The sequence below is a fragment of the Carassius auratus genome, chromosome 18, assembly GCF_003368295.1.
Source record: "Carassius auratus strain Wakin chromosome 18, ASM336829v1, whole genome shotgun sequence".
Taxonomy (NCBI): Eukaryota; Metazoa; Chordata; class Actinopteri; order Cypriniformes; family Cyprinidae; genus Carassius; species Carassius auratus.
In genome coordinates, this window is record NC_039260.1 from 2,472,463 (window position 1) to 2,488,441 (window position 15,979).

The 15,979-nt window shown below is 34.7% G+C and overlaps 2 pseudogenes; one reads left to right on the forward strand and one right to left on the reverse strand.

The window, feature by feature from the left end:
- On the reverse strand, window positions 1-13,042 carry LOC113118122 (GATOR complex protein WDR59-like; annotated as a pseudogene).
- A 388-nt stretch (window positions 13,043-13,430) lies between these two features.
- LOC113117989 (RNA-binding protein NOB1-like) lies at window positions 13,431-15,791 on the forward strand (annotated as a pseudogene).
- Window positions 15,792-15,979: the final 188 nt, after the last annotated feature.

Consider the following 15,979-nt stretch of genomic DNA (forward strand, 5'->3'; position numbering starts at 1 on the left):
TTTGTTATAATCTTACTCGTTTTATTCGTTAAGTTAAAAATGTAATATGTGATTTATTTATGAGGTAGTGATGATAGAGTTAGTTCACATTTCATAAAAGAGAGTTCCAGCAATGGCGTATATTAAGCAAAAACATTATTCTGTCAAATGTATTCATATGTTGATGGTACACATACTGTACACTGTTAAACCTTCAAAACATGATTCTCTTCTGAAGGGAAACAAAACTTTTTAAATCTCAACTGAAAAGAGCAATCAAAACTAATTTTTTTGTTTCACAACCATAAAAACAGCAACGTTTCCCTTTTCCCCTTCACAGATCGATTTCCTTGGCACCTTTACAAGCTCTCCTCAAATCAAGAGGTATAAAAGTGCAAAAAACAGCACTTTACAACAATTTCAGTAACTAACTATGCTGGTTTTGACCTATTATAAGAATGATATTAGCAGTTCCTCATTAGAACATTGCACTTGAATCCATCCTGAATGATGCTGAAGTTCCTCAGTGTTTCTCTACTGAGGAGTTGCTACAGTACTAAGAGTTTTGAGGTGTATCTTGATGTTTTTATTGTTTGTAATGTTCAGAAAGTGCTTTGCAGGAGGCAGTGGCACCCGCAGCCGGTGGGACAGACCTCTTGCGAGCGAAACCAGTCCATCATGTGACTGGTGTGTCCTCCGTGGCCACAGCTCAGGCAGAAGTTAGAAGAGCCGCGTACGGCCACGTGACAGATGGCGCACTGGAAGGTGAAGCGCTTGCAGACGGCACACTGGGTGCCGCGGGCCTGACTGCGACAGTGGCAGCAGTAAACGCCAAACTCTGCGTACGAGAGCAAACACACGATGCAGGCTCATACATGTGAGTGTTAAACATTTATTCAAGGGTTAAACATTGATCCACATTCCAGAAATGTGAGACAAATTCTCAGCTCCTTAAAGGAGTTCTTATCGTTTATCAGAGACATTGTTTTGATTTGATCAAACACCTGGAGTTTGCTGCAGAACACATGTAAAACATACAGTTTAGATTAGGAAGTATAATAACATTTATCTATTATTATTGTTGAAAACTGTTGTGAAGCTTAAGATTTTTGTGCATAGTTAATATCTATAGCATAGTTAACATACGATCACAATTATATTCTAACATTAATAATCCTGTTATTAATGCCATTAATAATATGAATACTATAATAAAGTAATAAATAAAATAAGCAATTAGTAAACAATTGGTATAATAACATTGTAATAATAATAAAGGTATTATGATTTTATTACTATTATTTATAAATTACAAAACCAATAATAATCTGATAAATTGCTATTATTAATTGTATAAATTACATACAAATTATTATTATTATTATTATTATTTATATTACAGTTGTGCTTCATATTTTTGAGCAAACCAACATAATTAAAATAACTATTAAATGAAACACCAATTATTATTATTACTGTTATAATTATTAAACTATAAATAATTATTAATATAGTAATAAATTAGTATTATAATAATTCTTATTATAATTCATTAATAATTATTCAATTTTTTAAAGTATAATTATTGTTTATAAATAACAATAATTGTCTAATAATTTGTATATTAACTGTATTAATTACAGTCCAAATAATAACAACAACGATAATAATAATACATTTATTGTTACTGTTAAGGTAGGATTTTTTTGTCACTTTTTGTTGCTTTTATAGAACTGTCTACTATTTAAAAATTTAAACATCTTTACATTTCATATTCGCTGTAAATAAAATATAAGTGCTTTAACAGCAACACAAGATGCACATATCTACTTCTACACTTATTATAGGTAAATACACTTTTTTAAACACACAGAGTAATGAGATAAACCCATTTTCTGTGGCTGTCTGATGTTGTTTGGAACCCCGTTTCTTTAACTCACCGATGCCTTTGTGTGGCTCTGGAGAGCAGGAGACAAATTTGAGCACCTCTGCCCTCTTGTCCTTCATGCCCCAGCGGTGCAGGATCTCACCGTAACACTTCTTGAAGTCGTCAAACTGCCAGCAGTTGAAGGGGTCCAGTATTCTGTGGATCAGAAGGAGCTCTTTAGTTTCGGGATGCAGTGTTAAAGTGATGTGGAGTGGAAGGGTCCCTGGTTGAACGGGACTTTCACCTTTTGTTCATGTCATGTTGTTCTTTTTCTCGTTCTCGGGGGTCGGTGTTTATCTGGTTTGCATATCGATAGTCATCCGGAGACGATTCTCCCCTGGGGTGAGCTTGTTCAGATTCACGTCCAACTGAAAGAGGAAAGATCCATATACGTATTTACAACAATGACAGTTCTAACAGTTCTATTACTAACAGACTCATAACTAAAACTTTTGTCATGATTCGGAACAATTTTGGTACAAGTTATTTTTTTTTAATTAGCTGAAGACACATGTCCAGACAACTAGGATCCAGAATTTGTGGGGTTTTACCTTATAAAATAGCTTAGAAATTGCATTTTGGGTGAGTAATATGAATGTGAAACATATTGGGCATTAATATATTCATTAATTATGTATATTAAATTATTAATAAATAATATTCATATTATATTAAATGTTTACAATGTTACTATTATTATAAAAACAATTGTTATTTCTAATAAATACTATTATTTTATTAGTAATTCTAAAAATAATTGAATATTAGTTATTACATGCATAATAATAATAATAATAATATCATTATCACCAACATCTGAAATGTAACAATAAAAAAACATAACAAAAACATTAAAAAATATTATAATTATTTATAAATAATAAAACAATCATTATTATTTTTTATTATAATGAATGGATTCATTGTATTAATTACACACCTAATAAATATGTAATGTTTTTAGTAAATAAATGCAGCCTTGTTGAGCATATAAGAGTCTTCTTTTTAGAAACATTAAAAATCGTGATTATTCCAAACGTTTGATGTTTTGCACATTGACGAACGCTGACCAGCATTTAGTTATATCACAGATTTTTCTTATATCATAAATTTTTCAGTCATTCAAAAAACATTAATCCAAGCAGCAGGCAACTCTGAAAAGTCAAACATACACACAGCTGTGTCATAAAAAATAAACTGGTGTGACAGAACAACTCATGATGATTCTCTCATAAACACTGAAATGTAATCTATGAATAAGCTCATGATCTCTCACCCACGGTCCATGCAGTGCTTGCAGAGTCTGAAGTACTGGAGCATGACCCGGATCTGACAGAACTGGAAGTGAAACTGGGCTAAAGAGCATCAATACAACAACACAGACACAGGACATAGATATTAAGCTGAAAGCAACCTCTTGAATAAAAAACATGAATATTTCTAATATTCCTTCATCATTAAGAAATAAACAACTGATCCTAATTCAACTGAAATTCAGTTCATTCCTACAGAATCCAAACATTGGTGAGTAAGGTTTACAAACATACGTAGCGGCAGTGGTGTGTCGTGCGAGGTTGCTGATGCCCGTTTAGAGTGAAATATTCCTGAGGACTGCCGTGACCCCTGAACACACTACACAACATGGCCAGGCTCTGAACATCACTCATCTCACTGTAGTGTTCAAGCCTGTGGAGGAAAGAAACAGAGTCAAAGATCACGTGAAAATGAGGACACCTTCATAAATTCTAGCTGTACTGTATATATTGCACTTCTGATGGATTCACCGATTAAAAGCTGCAACTCACAATGTGTCCAGCAGGTGCCGCCCAAATGGGTGTTTGGCCCAGGGAGCTCCAGCATCAGGGTCAGGGTCGGGACGGAGGTCAAGATTTGTGGCTGCCGAGGCGAGTGCCCATACCTAGGGACATAGCATGGAGAAATAATGCCCACACATACACTGCAGGTCAAAACCTTGGAATAATTTAGATTTATTGATGTTTTTGAATGACGCCTCTTATGCTCAAAGGCTGCATATGTTTGATTAAAAACATAGTAAAAAAAATGTATACTGTGAAATATTATTACCATTTATAATGAATCTATTTTCAAATGTAATTAATTGATATGCACTGGAATAAATCACAATGTCAAATGTTTCGCGTTGTGGTTTGGACTGTGAAAACAGAGGCTTTTGAAAACGATGATGCAAGTTTAGTCACGTTACGCATATTATACATGTGTGTATCATCTGCATTTATCTTTTTTTAGGCTTTATGCATGCACAGAAAGTTAATTTAATGTTTTCTGATGTTTCAGTGTGCATTAAACACTTTTGGAAAATGCTTGAAAACTTTCATTTTAAAATGAAAATGCCGTTTTTAAATGTATCTGAATTAATGTAGACATAGCCTTAAATTAATTAATAATATCTCACAATATTACTGATTTTACTATATTTGTGATTAAATAAATGCAGTCTTGGTGAGCATGAGACACTTCATTCACAAAAACATAAAAAAATCCTATCAACTCTTGAATGCTAGTACAATATATGTTAAAGCAAAAAGCCATGGTTTACAGAGATTTTATAACAGCTAAATGGGGTTTTAGGCATTCTGCGCCACTTAGCTGTTATAAATTCACTGTAAACAACAGCTTTACTGGGCGTATTGCTTTTATAAAACAGTAATTCCATATACGTAGTAAGGTTTCGCAAATAAAGTCTGATGATATAAATAAAAACAGTATTCTTCCACCAAACAATGTAATTCCGCAGAAACAGTTGTGGTTCCAACAAAGTGGTTGCCGAGCAACACACGAAAGTAAACAAAGGTGTTTGTTTGAAGTGTAATTTACAACAGCTTTGAACACGGCTCAACCAATCAGAATCAAGGACCAGAACGATTAGCTTTCTAAAGGTGATTTTATCAAACTACTTTCATGTACCAGCATATATTTTGTGTTTATTCTGTAAAATCTTACTGATATCACACACCTTTGCTAAATCCCTGCGGCCCACTGCTAAGGCCGCCGCCCCATTCTTCTGACACGTGTCCTGTATGTCATTAACATTTAGCCTTAGGTGAAGAAAAACAAAAAGACATTTGAACAAAAGAATGTCACAGTATTGGCATTTGGTGCTGTAAGTTATCACTGTTACTAACGAGACAGATATCATCTGAATATGACCTGGAATGCATTTCTATCTGAGAAAACACTACATACACGTATGTCTCCCCGAGGGCTTTGTGCACAGGAAGCAGACACGAGATTTCCTGGATGATGACTTTGCCAGCCAGTTTGATGGGTCTGCTGCTGTAGTCTCCTCCCTCTCGCTTGCCTTTCCAGCGGCGGGATTTCTGACAAACAACAGGATCAGTCACTTTCTGATCAAACTAAATAAATCCAATGTTTACATTAGAATTACTATAATTATTTATATATTTCATATTTGTTAAATGCACAAAAAAAAAACTGTTAAGCTGTTAAGATCAACATATAGACATTAGAGCTTAATTTGAAATATCATTAGGGTCTAAAATTATTTGCCAAAGGTAAGCAAATCAAGAATATCTACTGACCATAAATATTCAGTAGCACACCCATGAAATTAAAGGGTAAAAAAAAAAAATATATATATATATGAGTGAGGGACACATGCCACCAAAACTCAACAGGAGAAAGACAACCGTGAAAATGAACCGTGAAAATGGTGCTTCTGAACAGGTGGAGTAAGCGGGTGGATGGGTGGGATGTGAAAAGCAAGAATAACAACTCAGAAATGAACAAAAAGTAGAAAAAACATGTTATTTAACCAAGGAGGAACAATACAGTATAGTCAGTTCTTGAAAGTTTAACACATTTTAAAAATAATGTGTGCAACTTTCTATAGACAGCCAAACATACAGAGCCATTTCAGTTTTTAAGAGCCCTCCCAAAAACAAAACAACAAATAAAAAAATAAAAATAAAAAAAAAAATAAAAATAAAAATAAAATAAAATAAAATAAAATAAAATACGGATGCCGAATACAAATTTCCTTATACAAGCTTCCTCCAAGGATCAACTTCAGTCCTGAGTGAGAAGTCTTACCCGTTCTTTGTAGTAAAAGGACGATACGGACACTTGGTCTTTTTCTGTGCGTGTTGGGCTCCCGCTGTACAACCTCAGGGTGGTCTGAGACTCCGTTCGCATCTTCATGGGCGTCATCACTCCGCTGTGATACGCAGAGAGAGCTGACAGAGACCTGCACATACACACAGACTTCATCTCATGACACGTGCTAAACTGGTTTCCACTGTATTCAAATAATAATATAATATAACATGACATGTTTCAGATACAACAAAAAACTGGATTGAATATTCACCTGGGAGTAGGTTCAGTAGGAGGGACCGTACGATGCATAGTTATGGGCCGAGTGAAATAAACCAAGGAACCTAATAGGGAAATTAAGATGAAATTGATGTCTTTGATTTACATATATTTTAATTGTAAAAAAAAAAAAAAAAGAAGTTTCTTATGCTTATCAAGGCTGCATTTATTTGATCAACAATACAAACAACAGCAACAACAAAAACAGCAATATTTAAGAATTTTTTTTATTTGAATGTATATATATAAAAAAATAATAATTCTTGTGATGCACAGCTAAAAAACTTTCAGCTTCATTAGACCAGTATTTAGTGTCACATGATCCTCAAGAAATCATTCTAATATGCTGATTTGGTGCTCAATTACTATTATTGGTGCTCAATAATTAATAGTGTTTCTTTTGTGAAAACTGCGATAACATATTTTTTTCAAAACAACAGCATTTATTTGAAATAGAAACATTATTGTAACATTAAAAAATAGCATTATAACATCATTAACATTAACATTATAAAAATCTTTACCAATCAATTGGAAGCATCATTTTTTTATTTCTTAAAAAAATACCCCAAACTGACTGGCTTCCACAAAAATATGAAGCAGAATGATCGTTGGTCAACAATGATCATGATAAGAAATGTTTCTTGAGCAGCAAATCAGCATAATAAAATGATTTCTGAAGGATCATGGGACCCTGAAAAACGGAGTAATGCTAAAAATTCAGCTTTGCATCACAATAATAAATTTCAAACAGAAACAGTTCTTTTAAACTGCGATTTTATTTTACAGTTTTTTAGATCAAATGCAGCCTTGGTGACCAAGTGAGTCTAAAAATATGCTAATGTTTTAACAAAAACAACAAAAAAAGTATTATTCCAAACTTTTCATCAGTAGTGTATGCATATAATCTTTTACACATTTAATTTTATATATGAATAAAAAATATATTTCATGCATAATGGACAACAATTAAAACAATACAAAGGGTCTTATCCCAGGCTACCTGTCCCACAGAAGCGCGCCCCTGAGGTGCGTGGGAAGGGGATGTTGGAGTCCTGGTACGAGCCGTAAGTGTTGCTTACTCGAGGGAAAGCAGGAAGTGCAGGAGTCACGGGGTTGGTGAACACGTAAGGGTTCGTACCGTCCTCCTGGACATCCAGTAGTAGATAGTGATTTAAAACCTCATCACGGTGAGCATGGAAACAGTTCAGAAACATGTTTGAATAAAACGAGGAGTACAGAAGTCAATCTCACTCACCATGACTCCATCTGACTCTAAGCAAGACACCAGCTGTCGAACACACGGCTCTAAGCAGTTCTGGTTCCTCTTTACCTTCTGAAGTGATGTATCTGTCAGGATCTACAAAAGAGATGAAGCTGCGGTTTAAAGCTTTGACTAAATGTCAAGGATAGCTTGATGGGTTTCGGAGACTCAACCTTCTGTATCTTGGTCTTCATGGAAGACGAGATGTTTGTTGGAGAGACGAACTGGAAAGATGGAGCTGCATTGTTAGGATAGTGGGCAGGAAACTTCACCACGAGACGAACGCGACTGGCTCCGCAGTCGGCTGACACAAAGCAACTGCGGTTCACAGCATCCATCTACAAGAACAACAATGTCACTGTCTTCTATTTATGATTAACTGTTAGAATTGCATGCCATTTATTAGAATTCTGCCACATGTCACTCCACATAACAGACAATTAATCGAATTTTGAGTTGAAAATTTACAGAAATCACAGTGACTGACCTCCACATTGACGTTGCGAATCTGTAAGTTGACTAGAGAAAACTCTTGCTGCAGAGTCTGAGGTAAACCTGGTACATCATTCTTACCGCCAGACTGAGGGCCATCAAACTGATCTGTGAACAGACAGCCATTTCTATTCAATAAAACTAGGATCTGACTGGAACATCATCATCATAAATGGAAAATCAATTATAATTATAAAAAAATATTCAATCCATAATTTGATTAGAAAATAACATTTTCAAAATTACAATTTATTTTATGTACATCTCATATATTGCATTCTATACACTAACCATTCAAGTTTGGGGGCGGTATGATTTTTTAATGTTTTTGGAAGAAGTCGCATGCAGAAAAACTTGTGTAAAAAATTATGAAATATTATTGCGATTTAAAATAACTGTTTTCTATTTGAATGTATTTTAAATTATAATTTCTTTGTGTAATGCAAAACTGAATTTTAAGAAGTCGCTGCTCCAGTCTTCAGTGTCGCATAATTCTTTAGGAAATCATTTAGAAAAAAAAATCTTACTAACCTCAAACTTTCGAATGGTTGCGTATAATACGTCTATGTCTATATTATATATTAAAATAGTATAGACAAAAGTAAATTTATTCTAACATGTATAAAGGCACACTTTTATATGTTATACAGTACATAACTCTTGACTCATTTCAAGTCATCATCAAATCCAGATTTCTGGCTATATGATTCTATTTCTTCTAATCGTTTCTCACCTTGTGCGTTCTGAGCTGTGAATCCAGGGCTGAGTGGAGGTTCAGAGTCTTGGGGCCGCAGCGTTTTCTCCTCCATCAACTCGATGTCATTGGCACAGCACAGCTACAGATCACACGAGCCCATCAGTTTCAAACATAAAGTCAACAGCTGTACTGAAAGGATTGGGTTCCTGAGCATCACCTTCTGAAGTTGAGGATCTACTTTCCATATCCTCAGGGTTTGATCTCTGGACCATGTGACCAGCTGGCAGTCTTTAGAACCTAAAATACAGAATGGACAGTGGAAGACAATGATACTTGTCTGTTCGAAATGAAGCACTCATTCACAGAATTATCACTGCTCCTCTCACCTTCTTTCTGCGGCCTCCACTGAAACTCAAGCACAACATCGTCGTGGCCCACAAACGCATGAACAGGACTGTTCAGTTCCAGCGTGCTCCACAGCAGGATGCTGTTCTCTCGCCGTAGCTGAGGAACCATCACTGTAACCAGGCCATTAGAGAAGGGCTAAACAGAACGAGAGGAAGAGGGGATAGTGAGTACTTTATCATATGCTAATTCATGTTTACTATGATGACAGTGTAAGGGGGGTAAGTACACTACTGGATAAAAATTAAAAATGTTTTATGTTTTAGCAAGACGTCACTCATGCTCCCCAAAGCTGGATACATTTGGCCAAAGAAACTGTAAAAATGTGTAAATATTATTACAATTTAAAATAACTGTTAATTATCTGAATATGTTTTAAAATATTATTTATTCCTGTGATTAAACGCTTAATTTTTAGCATCATTACAGCAGTCTTCGGTGACACACAATTCTTCCGAAATCATTCTAATATGCAGATTTGATGCTCAGTTATTAGGGATGCTTAATAATAATTTTTATAATTATGAATGTTAATCTGTGTATAATAACCAGCAAAAAATTTGCAATGCAAAATGTTTCCTGACCAGCAGATCAGCGTATTTGAATGATATTCAAACAGAAAAAATTAAGTTATTAAGTTATTTAAAAAATTGCAATAATATTCCACAGTGTTTTTTTTTTACTGTATTTGAATAAAACAAATGTAGCCTTGATGACCATGAGTGATATCTTTCAAAAACATTCACAAATACTTATTATTCCAAACTTTTGAATGGTAGTGTAACTGTCACATCACCACTAAACAATGCAGCAACATATTACACCTGAAAAAAAAAAAAGATTATATCTAAACTGAACATTTAAATATTAGTTCAAACTGTACCGTGTATCTGGCCTTCCACACAGGCACCTGGCATGACAAGATATCAAGGTACTTCCGCGGCTGTCTGAAGTCCCAGAACTTTTGGAGTAAATCATAGACACAGAATCAAGCCTAAGTTAAACTGCAGCAGAATGTGAACCATAAGATCAACGATTGGGATTCTAATCACCCGAACAGAGTTGTCCTGACTGGAAGTAGCCAGGATGTACTCGTTATCAGGGTGCCAGTCCAGACCATGAATCTTTGACAGGTGTGCGGCTACATACCTACAGCAGCGTTGGGTTTCTGAAGCACAGAAGAGTATCAGACAGATTAACAGACAAACAAAGGTTGATTCATTCATAACTGATACTAATGATGATTTGAGAATCATGATGTAGTAAGTAACAATCACCCTCTTGTCCCAGATTCTGACATCACCATCATGACTTGACGCCAAACAATAAGGATTCTTTCTGTTCCACTTCACCTGAGAGGCTCCAGCTATTACACAGACGATGTTTACAATAAATAAAAGAATGCATGTTGCATAAATAAACTGAATGACGAGGCTTTCCACTCACCCACAGCAGACAGAGCCACGGTTGGCTTTCGAGTGTCCCTGGAAATTATGAAAAAAGAAAAGCGTAAAATATGATGGAAAAGAGCCTTATCATGCACTCTTTGTCCACACTCACCTTGTGTCCCATATGTAGATGTATGTGTCCACAGAACTCGTGACGAGAAATTCTGGTTCAAACCATGACCAGTCCAAATCACTGAAATAGTAAAACAAGGGGAAGCTATTTATTATGATTATTTGTCATATTAGAATAGAATATCTACATTCTCATTTATATAATGCTTTTCACAATACACTGTTCAAAGCAGATTTTTCTGAATCTCATAATTTCAATGTTTACAGTATAATACTTTATTTAATACCTAATTGTCTCCAATTTAGCAGCTTAGAGCTGAGCGATAGTATATTTTACATTTGGTGAATAGATAAAGCCACCGAACTTTTTTTTTCTCATGCATTTTCTTGTCATTGTTTGGATAAGACAAAATGATCAGATCTCGGCTTGACGCCATCTGTGTTACCTTATTACACGTGTGTGGCCTTGTAAAGACGTATGTGGTTCACCGTATCCATCACGCCAAACGTACAGGTCGACACGCTGGTTACTCTGTGGAGATGACAAAATGTATTTTTCCAATACAGAAAATACATAAAATGTGACCCTGGAGCACAAAACCATTCATAAGTCGCACAGGTATATTTGTAGCAGTAGCCAACAAAACAGTGTACATTTTTCATATTTAAAAGTATATTAAGTAAATATCACATTCAATGAAGATATTTAGTAAATTTCCTACCATGAATACATCAAAGCTTAATTTTTTATTAATAATATGTATAGCTAAAAACTTCATTCACTTTAAAGGCGATTCCAGATTTGCAAATAGTTGTATCTCGACCACATATTGTCCTATCCTTACAAACCATACATGGATGGAAAGCTTATTTAGAAAATAAAATGTACCTTTATGGTCCTGGAACACAAATATGAACTAACACTGAACAGATTTAGAAGCATTTTTCATTATTCATTCTTCTTAAGAAGTATAGTCAACTAATAGTGCTGTCAAACGATTAATCGTGATTAATCGAATCCAAAATAAAACAATTTGTTTACATAATTTATGTGTGTGTACTGTGTATATTTATTATGCATATATAAATATACAAACATATAGCATATATTTTGAAAATATTTATACATTAATATTAATTTAAATTATATCATATATAGATATATGATATAAACTTTACATATTACTTCACATATCTTAAATATATATATGCATGTGTGTGTATTTAATATACATAATAAATATACACAGCACACACAGATATATTATGTAAACAAAAACATTTATTTTAGATGCGATTAATTGTTTGACAGCACTATCAACTAATATTATGTATGCATATGAAACAATAAATATGACAGTGTCATGAATCAGCAGAGGACAATATATATCTTCTTAACATACAGATGCTGCAAATAAATTGGCCTCGGTTTTGTGCGGATTCCACAGGACTGTCCCGACATCCCATTTGCTCTGGCGGCTGATTTTGCGTGGAGCCTCGGACGGCGTCTCCAAATTTACAACATATAAGAATCGTCTCCTGTTCAAAGAGTAAAAAGACTGTGGTGTAATGATGCATGCAAAAAGCATTTGCAAAATGAAAAACAGATAAGAAACAGGATGTAGATGCAACATATAGAGCTAAGATACAGATGGAGTGTAAGGGTGTGTTTATCATTCCACATAAGGATGTGACATTAGCCGAGGCTGTACAAACCCAGAGAGAACCGCGTGCTGGCCGAGACAGTCCACTGACATTGCAGTAGCCTGAAACCAATAAAGTCTTTCATTACACAAGACAAAAAGACACAAAAAATATACAAATGTATTGTATTCCATTGCATTGTTATTGTCTAGTGTAAACATAAAACAGAGATATACTATAAAATCTGTTATATATTGTAAAAAATAAATTACACTTGATTTCATAGTTTATATCCAATTCAATGGTATACAGACATTTCAAGTTAACTTTCGTGTCCATATAATTTCTGAAGCTAATGTATGATGATATGTCTCCATTAAACCGCAAGTATTAAAAATATCCCAGGTATTTGATTTATTTTTAACAACATGTTTATTGAAATACTAAAAATAACTGAAAATACCATGTTCGCCATGGTAGGTTTGTAAGGTAACACCTTAATAAACAAAGAATGTCATTCAATTCAAAGTTTAATAGACGTCGCTCAGTACTGACATGACAGCTGTGCACGTTTATTGCTCTAGTGCTCGTGAAAACTACTTCTCTAACGCATGTAAAGCATGCATGCAGGTGTAGTGACTGTGTACCTGTGCATCTCGAAACTCCACCACCACATTCTCACTGCTCCAGCGGGCCGCCATCTGTACCTGCCAGAACGTCAACAAATGACGTGATACTAACGGGACGGGACGAGAGTGTCATCTCGCGAGATCTCGCCGCTAGATTACTATATATATATATATATATATATATATATATATATATATATATATATATATATATATATATATATATATATATATATATATATATATATATATATATATATATATAGTTGATGAAATTCGGAATAAAGCAACAAAATGGAGTTTGTCTTTTTTTGCCATACAAGCTCAGTTTCAAAGAACCTTTTCCAGAGCATGTAAGATTTGGTAATAATAACTTTTAACTACTAGTAATGTGTCTTATGTTAAATGTCTTTATTTGAATGCTGAAAGTGTGTTATGGCTGATTATTTTCGAAAATTTCTTTCATTTACTTTGAATCACAGTTACAGAATTTGCTAAAATGACAGGAGACTATCACCGTCTTTCAGCCACAGACATCGAGGTCTGATTTATCAACTGGAAACAGAGAATGTAGGAACTGAGCATTTGAAGAAAGAACCTGAGAAAAAAGGTACTGATGATTTGATTAATTCAGATCATAATTCACTTTCATTCATATCTGTTTTTTCAACATTGTTATTAATCCGTTTGCATTTGAGGTTCACATATGCAGTGCACAGAGACATCCAGAGCCTCCCGTTGGCATTGCAGGTTTCCATTTTCCATCAAAAGTAAGCCATCACTTGCAAGTATTGTATTTGAGTTATCTTATTGTAAATAAATAATATATCCATGGATTTTTCCAGTTTGATGCAGGTGTTTTGTAGAATAAAAGCAAATATACATAGACAACATTAATAAGGGCACCTATTAATTTCTTCTTCTTTTCTCTCCTTCACAATTCAGCAGCTTTCAGTTTTGAAGGAGTCCTCTGCCCAGCATTGAGAATGAGCTTCTTGAACTGCTTGTGTGGAATCCAACAACATAAAAAAAACACTGCTTTAGTCACTTGAGAAAAATCATACTTTCCTTCTGCATAGACTGCAGATGCCATTACAGTCACAGACAAACTAGTCTTGATCTGTCCGCTGACAGTCAGCTGGCTGAATGTGAAGACCATGATGACCAAGAAGAAGAAAGCAGCAATGAGGAGGAGGATGGAGATAATGGACGAGGTTGGATTACTCCCAGCAACATAAAGCAAGTCCAGATGGATGCTGGTAACTGGAACCGACAGCAGATGTCAGAGTGGGCTGCGTGACCACTGACTTCGTCATGCAGGTACTTGTGGTCATTGATTAGACATATTGAAAACAATCTATTAAAACATGTTTTTCACAGATTTGATAATATTACATTGTCTCAATAGTGAACCTTGTTTACATTAGCAGAGAAAAGCTAAGAAAGATGTTAGATTATGAAAATGATCAATTATTGTTCATTAAAACAATGTGCATGGAATTAAGGAATAGTTCTCCCAAACATGAAAATTTGCTGAAAATTTACTTGCCCTCAGGTCATCCAAGATGTAGATGAAGCAGTTGCTTTATCAGATTAGATTTGGAGAATTGCATGCTCAGCACTGGATCCTCTGCAGTGAATGGGTGCCGTCAGTATGAGAGTCCAAACAGCTGATAATAACCCACACCACTCCAATCCATCAGTTAATGTCTTGTGAAGCAAAAAGCTGAGTCTTTATGAGAAACAAACCTATCATTAAGATGTTTTTTACTTCAAATCAGTGCTTCCATCTAGAGTACGAGTCCTCTATAATATTGAATCAGAAGAGATATATGCAATGCTCAAGCAGTGTTTGCAAGGAAAAAACGGTTCAAAACAAATATGTCTGAAGTTTTTCTTTTTTTTTTGTGAGAGGACAACAGGACTTTTTCACTCAAGGAAGTGTTATAGATTATGAACTCATGGATTTGTTTCTTACAAACACAGTTTTTCACTTCACATGATGTTAACTGATGTACTGGAGGCATATGGATTGCTTGTGGATTATTTTGATGTTTGTATCAGCTGTTTGGACTCATTTTGATGGCACCCATTCACTGCACAGGATCCATTTGTGAGCCAGTAACATAAAGCAAAAAGATTCCTTTAATTTTGCACATTAAGCAAATATGGTCAATTATGTCCATTATTTCGTAACAAACAGCTAATGTCTCTGTTTTCCTGACAGAATGTTCTGATTCAGATTGGACTGCATGTGCTGTCTGTTAATGGCATGCTTATTAAATACACCAGGAGTTACATCCTGCGATGTCACACTTGCTTCAAGTGAGTGATGGTTGTGAATGATGTTTTGGAGCAGGAATAATTACACATTTATAATAATAAGTTATGTGTGTTACATGGACACTGTCATTTCCATATTTGTAGGACAACAAACATGAACAAATCTTTCTGTTCACTTTGTGGGAACAACACCTTGAAGGTCGCAGTCAGCTTTAATGAGGACAGCACCATACAGATGCATTTTTCCAAGAATCCCAAAGTGTTGAATCCAAAGGGGAAGAGAATGTGTAATGCTTGGGATGCTGTTACCATATATTTAAAGTTATTTATGAGCTAAATGCATTAGAAATTTGGCTCCATTTATGTATTTGGAGGGTATATAAACCAATGAAATTGATCATGTGCTTATGGTTTGTCTCTTTTCTCATCCTCTGCAGTACTCTTTGCCACAAGGAGGAAAACATGCCAACAACCCACACTTGGTGGACGATCAGCGTTTCCCCCAGCAGAGATTTTCTAAAAAGGCTTGTGATAGTGATACCTGCAGTATCTGGACTGGAAGCCTGAAACAATAAATTCTTGATGGAATTAAAATGCTTATGGTTAAGTTAAACTCTATATTACAATTTTTTTTCTCCATAATCTACTCTTGTAGCAGTTGAAATTGTTATGTGAAAATATATATATTTTGTTTATATATATATATATATATATATATATAAAAAAGACAAATTTGCAAAGACTATCGGCGATTCCATGCAGACT